Source organism: Asparagus officinalis, chromosome 5, assembly GCF_001876935.1.
Source record: "Asparagus officinalis chromosome 5, Aspof.V1, whole genome shotgun sequence".
Lineage (NCBI taxonomy): Eukaryota > Viridiplantae > Streptophyta > Magnoliopsida > Asparagales > Asparagaceae > Asparagus > Asparagus officinalis.
In genome coordinates, this window is record NC_033798.1 from 5,715,293 (window position 1) to 5,723,651 (window position 8,359).

Below are 8,359 nucleotides of genomic sequence, written 5' to 3' on the forward strand. Positions count from 1 at the left end.
TTTTGATGATGATTAACAAATAATTTATAACTAATGTTGTTTGTCTAGTATTTGTGTTTTCTTATTTATTGTAGACAAACAACAAGTTAGATGATGGATGGAATCAAGCTTTTACGATCATATCCAATGGAGGTTGGCGGAATTATGGAGTGAAGCATTACAATTCAAGTTGAAGATCCAAGTTCAAGCTTCATCCGCAAGTGTACCAAGTCGAGCTTATTGAAGACCTATAGCTTGGGTAATCTAGTTTAGGAGTTTATATTATGTGTATTAGTACTTTAAGCTCAATCATATACACACATACACGTTTTGGTTTTGTATATATATAGTTATATATATACATATATGTTTTGGTTTGATAGTTTTTAAGTTTTAATATGAAACAATTGAAGATAATTAAAATTATATTTTTTGTTTCATAATTACATGCTGTAGGCTATCTAAAAATCACGATGGATAGCTGAGTCTCCATCGAACACTGATGATGGAAGTTACAATCTGACGACTTCCAGAAGGCTACAATTCGAAGATTTTCACATGTCAAAGAGTTAAAGCAAAGATTACAAAACGACAGTCTTTAGCAATACTCTGACAGAAAGGATTACAAATCGACGATCTCTTCAAACCAAGACGTGGAAGTCCTCCCCGCGTACCATCATCAAGACACTACACCGATTCAATCACCTACGCCGCTTCAACAGCTATAAACACGAATGCAGCTTCTTATGTGAGATGATTGATCTTGATGGCTGCGACAACAACATGACTAATATTATATTAGCAACCATTAGAGGTGCTGATGAGCAGTGTAATGATATTCGACACACTCAGTGGAGATCATGACCTGCAGTTGATAGAGCGTTATTGAGATGCCTCAATTGTCACAAATGGCCTGAATAAGACCTTCTTTACTGGTCTTTGGTGTCATCCATATATAAAGACAGAGAAATCTAAATACTACAACAATCAACAGCTCGAACGCAGCTCCAATCGCTGCCAAGCACAGCTCGAACGCAGCTCCAATCGCTGCCAAGCACAGCTCGAACGCAGCTCCATCGAGCTCCAATCACTGCCAAGCACAGCTCGAACGCAGCTCCAATCGCTGCCAAGCACAGCTCGAACGCAGCTCCAATCGCTGCCAAGCACAGCTCGAACGCAGCTTATCAACCATCGCTGCCCAACGCAGCTTATCAACCGTTGCCAACGTAGCTCATCATCACTGTCGAACGCAGCTCTCCATCGCTGCTCAACGCAGCTCATCATCGCTGTCAAACGCAGCTCCAACCGACGTCGAACGCAACTCCAACCGACGTCGAACGCAGCTCAATATAGCTGCAGAACGCACCTCCAGATGCTGCGTTCAAACACAGAATTTAGGCCAGAACGCATGTCAAAGCTCTGACCTGTTCAAACACGATCCAGGCGGTTTCGAAGTCCGCTCTTCACCCACAAACACAGAATCTATGCCAGAACGCATGTCAAAGTTCTGACCTGTTCAAACGCGATCCAGGCAGTTTCAAAAACCGCTCATCACCCACGATCTGAGGAGTGGCTTAAGTGGGTTGTTACACCCGATTAATGGGGTAACTAAACCCCTACTTAGGTGCGGATTATGGGGGCAGTTACACCCCTATCCCCCTATAAATATCAACAAACTCAACAGAGTTAGGAGATCTTTTTTTGGATTGCTGAGATCGGATTTTTGATAATCAGATCAAGGGGTGGATTTTCGTGGAGAAGACCTTTCGATCAGATCTTCCAAAATCAGAAAAAGGAGGATTGACTCCTTACACAGTCTGGGAAATCAACAGACGGAGGAACTCTAAGCAGTCGACATTTGGCTTATTAACCGAATTATCTTCGGTTCCAACAACTCTATCATTAGAGTTTGTTGCTTGTTCTGAATCACAAAACTCGTTAAGAGTTATCAACCAGATAAGACAGTTGTTCCAGTCAGTATAGATATTCGGATCGTCAACGAGAAGCAAACTCGACGCAAACAATCGAGGGAGGCATCTCACCGCTACCAAGAAGAACCCAGAATTAAACAAAGGAGAGAATCCCGATCATTCTCTTCTCTTTTGTAATCGAAAATCCAATTATAACTGAGATTAAAGGAATACAAATCAATTTTTCTTTTATTTCTTTTACTGCAAATTTTTCCACAAACAGCTGTAGCTTGAGATCTTCCACTATGTCTACCTGAATACTCTTCATATAAATTTTAATAATAATATTAAACTGTGTTATAACGAGTAAGAGTAGTAATAGGCTCACTCGCATCAGTTTCTATAAGCATGTTTTTATATAAAGAATTCAATAAATTTTACAGACCAATATCCTGCAAGCATGAATAAATGAGAATGGCCAAATAAAAAACAATAAGAATAGGCCTAAAATACTTATTAAGTTTTCTTTCCATTTGTATAATCATATTTGAAAAATATTTTTTCATGCAATAAGTATTTAAAAAGTTTTGATCATTGAAAACACATAAAGTAGCTTGAGTAATAGTTGGATAACAACAACCAAACAATATAATAGTAGCTTCATAAAAAACTTGTAGCATGTCCTTTGCACAAGGCATAGTGGTCTATTCTTCTTCAATTAGTCATATACAGAGTAAGCACTAGAACAAGAATTAGAAACATAGAAATGAATACAATTAATTATAGTTTCTTTATAATCTACTGCTACACTTAACATTAAATAGTGGAATTCTACCTATGATCAACATCTTATGAAACTTTTTTAGGCCTCATATTTTTCTTCTACAAAATTATTTTATCTTTTAAGCCTTCGTTCAGAAGCATTTAGAAAATAAGTAATAAACCTAAATGTTTTGTCATAATTTTAATTTTATTAAATACACTTTGCACAATTAAATTAAAAATATAACACATGCTCTAATATGAAAAAATCACCCTGATATGGAAATATCAAAGATAATTCGATATGATCTACCACTATATTATTATTGCTTGCACTATCTAGTGAAAGAGTAAATATCCGTTTAGAAATCTTTTATTTTGCAAGTTCTTCCATTATTAAATTTGCAATATTTTCATCAATGTGTGCTTCTTCAAATGAAATAAAAGAAACAACTCTTTAAATATTTACCAACTATCATCAATCTTATGTGTTGTGATACATAAATAGACAATCAGTGCTTTAGATGTCCAAATATTAGAAGTTAGAGAATCTACAATTTAAGTTTTGAAAATATACAATTAATTTTGGTTTTTTCTCTCGATAATATTTCATAATATCACGTTGACAAGTATGACGATAAATTTTTTGAAGAGCGGGGCACGTACCCTCTTTAATCACATCTTCAAAGTCATCATCTTCTACCATCTTAAAAGGAATAGTTTTAAGACAACAAATCTGATGATGCATTTATTGGCTCGAACTATGTCATAGATCCATGTAGCGAGGCCACCTAAGGAAGATGATTGAGACAGAAGAGATTGCCTGATGTCATGTTGAGATATTCCTTGCCAATTGTTGTAGGCCATTAAATGTTTGAGATGGTTAGTCTGGCTCTTATGATAAACTTCAAAGACTTTGCCACATAGTACACAATTTGCGTTTTGGATGAGAGTACGACTATTACTATCTTTGGTAATTCCAATTTTCTCAAAGAAAGGCCACACTTTTGATCTCAGCCTTTTAGAAATTAGAGGTGTTGGACTTCATATTCGTGTTTCGACTTGCTAGTAGGACTCATATCAGGAATTGCAGGGGTTGCATTTTCATCTTCGAAAATTTGGAAATTGGAGGAGGAAGCCAGTGGAATTGAGAGAATTAGAGATTTAGTAGAGAGTATTTAGAGTATGAGAGAGAATACTAGAGAGTATTAGAGAGCGTTAAGAGAGAAGAGGATGATTTTAGTATGAGAAACCATACAAAAACCCTACTCTATTTATAGAGACAGTTCCCTAGTCAAATGACTAAGATACCTTTAAATTTTGGCCCTTTTCAATCTTTTTAAGGTATTTTGGTCAAATGACGCAAAAATAGCAGTTTATGGCTGTCTTTTTTGGGTATGCTTGAACCAGGCTGGAGCAGGCCGCCCGGCTACAATGGCTAGTAAACAACTAGTTTACTAACCGCTATGCGGGTAGGGTTCGGGGGAGGGCCAGGTCCGGGTTATCTGACTCAGTGTCACAGCGTCCCAAATCAGACAGCCGTTATGCTGGTAGGGTTTTAGCCAGACTGAGTTTTTGGCCTGAACCCGGTCCTGATAGCTAGTAAACTAGCCATTTGGGAGGGCCGGGTCCGAGTAGCTCCAACCCGGTCCGGGTTATCTGACCCGGTGTCATAGTGTCCCAGGCCAGACGGGGTCGAGCACCGATGAAGGCACTCGGACTCGGGCTCGAAACCCAACAAGACCCGCTTTTCTGACCTTTTCCCGGGTTCGTGATGGGTACTAGCCCAACCTGAACCGGGTGGATTCTGGGCAGGGTCCGGGTATCAGACTTTTTGGACAGCCTTACAAATTGGGCCTTAATATTCCTGTCTTCTTAACAGTTAATTTCTTTTGTTACATTACACTATGTTGGATGGTTATCAACAGAGGGGAAGGGAATGTGAGGGGAGGGAAAATATAGGGCAGAGCAAGTAAAAGATATTAAAGAAAATGGAATAACATGTTTCAGAGTTTGTTAAGAAAAAATAGAGAATTTTATATTTGTGTTAGTATTAGCCGTTGAATTCATATTGACAGCTCAAAATTTTTTTTACCTCAATTACTCTCCAATCTGGAGAGGGAAATCAAATCATACACATTGGAGGTTAATTGAGGTTCATTTTCATCTCCCTTCCTCTCCCTTCTCTCTTAAAAAAGCTCTCAAATGGAGTGAACTTAGATTTGATTGAAATGTCCATTGTGGGGTTACCAAGCAAACAACAAAAACCACATCACATATACGATGAGGCTCACATTGGACATGATACTGAACCTTTCCAGGACATGGTCATATGCATAATTTGAATATCCCTGTTGAATTTTTACCATACACCTTGCAATCCGAATTTAATTGCATGTTTACAAGAGACAAAGAAGTACACTGTACACATTGATAATGCTCACAACATACTTGTGCTTTGATGATGCCATACGCATCAAAACATATTCAAACAAAAATAGGCAAATAGCTAGGTGAAACAAGTAAAATATTTTCGTAACCACAATTTAAGAGGGCAAATTACTAATTTGCTACCACCGTTTTGCACATGTACGCTTTAGAGCTGATTGCTTGTATTATATGCGGAAGGTTCTCACCTTTCCGTTCTACAAATTTTTTAATTAAAAAAAATGATTTATTTTATTAATGACAAGACAAAATGGGCAATTGGTCTTTTACGTGGCTAGGTCTTGTCAGTGCTATGAAGCATTTAGCATTCTCAGACCCACATAAACACGCACGCTGTATATTATGTCCATCATATCGTGGCTAGGTCTTTGTCAGTACTATTTATAATATATGCAGCATTCTCACACGGTCACACTCACATAAACACGCGCACTATATATTTTTGAAAAACACTAGAGGCACACAATTGGACATACTCTTAACCACACCCCCTCATTTGCTACAGTACAGGGGGGCCACATGGGATTTTTAAAAAAAAATCCAATGTGGGGCCCCCTGCACTGTAACAGGTGAAGGTGTATGGCTTAAAAAATCGCATGTTGGGCCCCCTGCACTATAGCAGGTGAAGGGGTGTGGCTGAAAGTGTGCTCAAGGGTGTGCCTCTAGTGCCTCCCTATATTTTGCGCATCAAATCATTGAAATCTATTCCTTGCAGGACCAAGAACCACTATTCATGTTACAGTAAAATGAGATAATAGTTTATTGTAACATTATTATTGTGGTGTTACAAAAAGAAATATTACTGTAGCATAGGCGTGACACTGTTGCAGTATTAGAAATATTGTTTGGTATTTTTAAAATATATTACTGTAGCATATGTGAGATACTGTAGCATTTTAAAAAAATATTATTATAGTATTTTTAAAAATATATTATTGTAGCATCTAAAAAATTAGGATTACTATAGCGATAAAAAAAAAAGAGAAGACCGTGCTTCGCAAAAGCAAACAAAATAAAGGAAAAACATGGGTAACAGTAAAAAAAAGTTATTCCTAAAAAATAAACAGTGTAGAAGCTAGGTCACGAGACAAAACACTGCATGGTAACACGTTTGCAAGGGAACGAGATCAGGATTCATAAGCTCTCGCTCCCCTATTCACACCCACTCATCCCAATTAAAGTTTACCTAGTAGTAGTGCTCTAGTTATTATAGTGAAAAATCAAAGTTATCGACGATGAACTATATTTGCTTCTCTATATCAATTTCTAGAGTAGTCTAATGCGATATTTTTTTAAACTCATTTCGTCATATTCATCAATGATGGGGCTAGGGCTATATGAGGCCCTTACTTTTTGTAATTAAAAAAAAAGAAAACTATTTTCTCTTTCTTTTGATCAATAATAGTCTTTTGATACAAAAAAAGGGGATTCATTATTATTTTTCTTACGAATCAAATTGTTTACATAAAATTATTCACTTAGTTCGAATTGAATTATTTCTTTTACTTTTCTAAATATGACCTACTGTATAACGTGTTATACCTCGAGTGAATCTGAACAGTTGTGAAACAAGCATGCATGCACGGTTTTCATTCACTATGAGCATAAAATCAGATGTTATTAGACTCTTGATGAGTGCAGTACGAAGTATGAACTTCAAAATTATATTTCACCGAAGAAATGGACATAGATTTAGTACAAACTATTATAAAGTTATTGAGACTTAATTAGGGCAAAAAAGGATGGATCATGCGTACGTGATATATGCTCATAGAAAAAAAAAAAACTTGTTCAAACTGTTCGGCTTAAAACTCTTGGTGGTAGAACGTAGATGAATACATTAGTATGCAACCATGTATAGTAAGGTACAGAGTTTAAGATTAAAAATGATTACTTATAATAATAAAGGAGAACCCGACCCACTGCGAGTGGTCTGGACGGTTGGGATGTTCCAATATGGCTTCCATTGTTTTGGATTCGATTTCCAGGTTAGCTTTAGAGAGAGAGAGAGAGAGAGAGAGAGAGAGAGAGAGAGAGAGAGAGATATGATCAAATCAATCTAACACTGCTTTATGTTAAATATATTTCAATATAGCATAGACTTACCTCTGTGCCAAATTCATTGTAGGTGGCTATTAGATTCTCAATTATAATCCAAACTTGGTGCATATCTCAATTGGGCCCAGCACGAACCAGAACAAACGTGGCTAAGGCCCGCATCATGCACACGGCTCAAATAATTGAAACTACCATCAGGTCCCTAGACTCTTAGGTAATTCCGAGTTGGTCCCTCAAATCACTGAAATTAATGTTACGTACCTAATCTTATGTTGGTGTGTGAAATCAGTCCCCCCCCTGAGATTCTCAATTTGTCATTTTATAAAAGTTTGGGGTGTACTTACATATTAGTCCTTAAATATTTAACAATTCCAATTTACTCCATCAAATCTTTGAACTTGCTCATACGTACTTCAAATAATAGCGAGCCTTGTAGTTTGGAACTTCTCGCTACGCCCAAAAACTGCTAACTAAGAACCCAAAACTTCCGAAAAAAAAAAATCCAAAAACCAGCAAACATCATATTCTCTGATGGTCACTTCTGAATCCTATTTCCGAGCTTCCTGAACGTTTGAAGATGTGTTTTGGCAACTAAGAGTGTCGCGTTAAATAGGCTAATAGCTAACCGACCATGGTTTCGTGATCGAATTGAAAAGCTAACAGAGGGAACCATTTGCAAGACCACTCAAGTTTTGAGGGATTTTTGAGCAATTTATTCAAAATTTTGGTGGACTAATACGGAATTATCAGAGACCTGAGGGGCCAATACCTAAAATAGCCCAGAAGTTTAACGAGCGGAACTCGAACTTCGTCTCCACGAGATTCTGAAAGTCCGCTTCAAACACTTGGAGGAAAAAAAAAAAAAAAACAGAAAACAGAAAAAGAAAAAGAAAAAGAAAAATAAAATCAACACCCCACAAATTCCAAATTCCAAAATCCAAGTCCCTCGAGATCACCAGCCATGGACTGGGGGAACGTGACGGCAGAGGATCTCATGGACGCGCTTCGAGAGGTCGAGTGGTCGTCTCCTCCTCGTCCAATCTCCGAGTTCTTCCGCAGATTCACCGTCCCTCGATCCTCCTCCAAATGGAACAGCCGACTCAAATGCAATTTCTACTAGTACGGTCCCCCAATTCCCCCCTCCTTCTTCTTTAGACAATTTTTTTTTTCTGGTGGTGAATTTTTACTGACGCTCTGCGCGG

General features: G+C 37.6%; 1 pseudogene; it reads left to right on the top strand.

The window, feature by feature from the left end:
- The window catches only part of LOC109843501, a 5,170-nt pseudogene continuing 4,689 nt past the window's right edge, over positions 7,879-8,359 (top strand).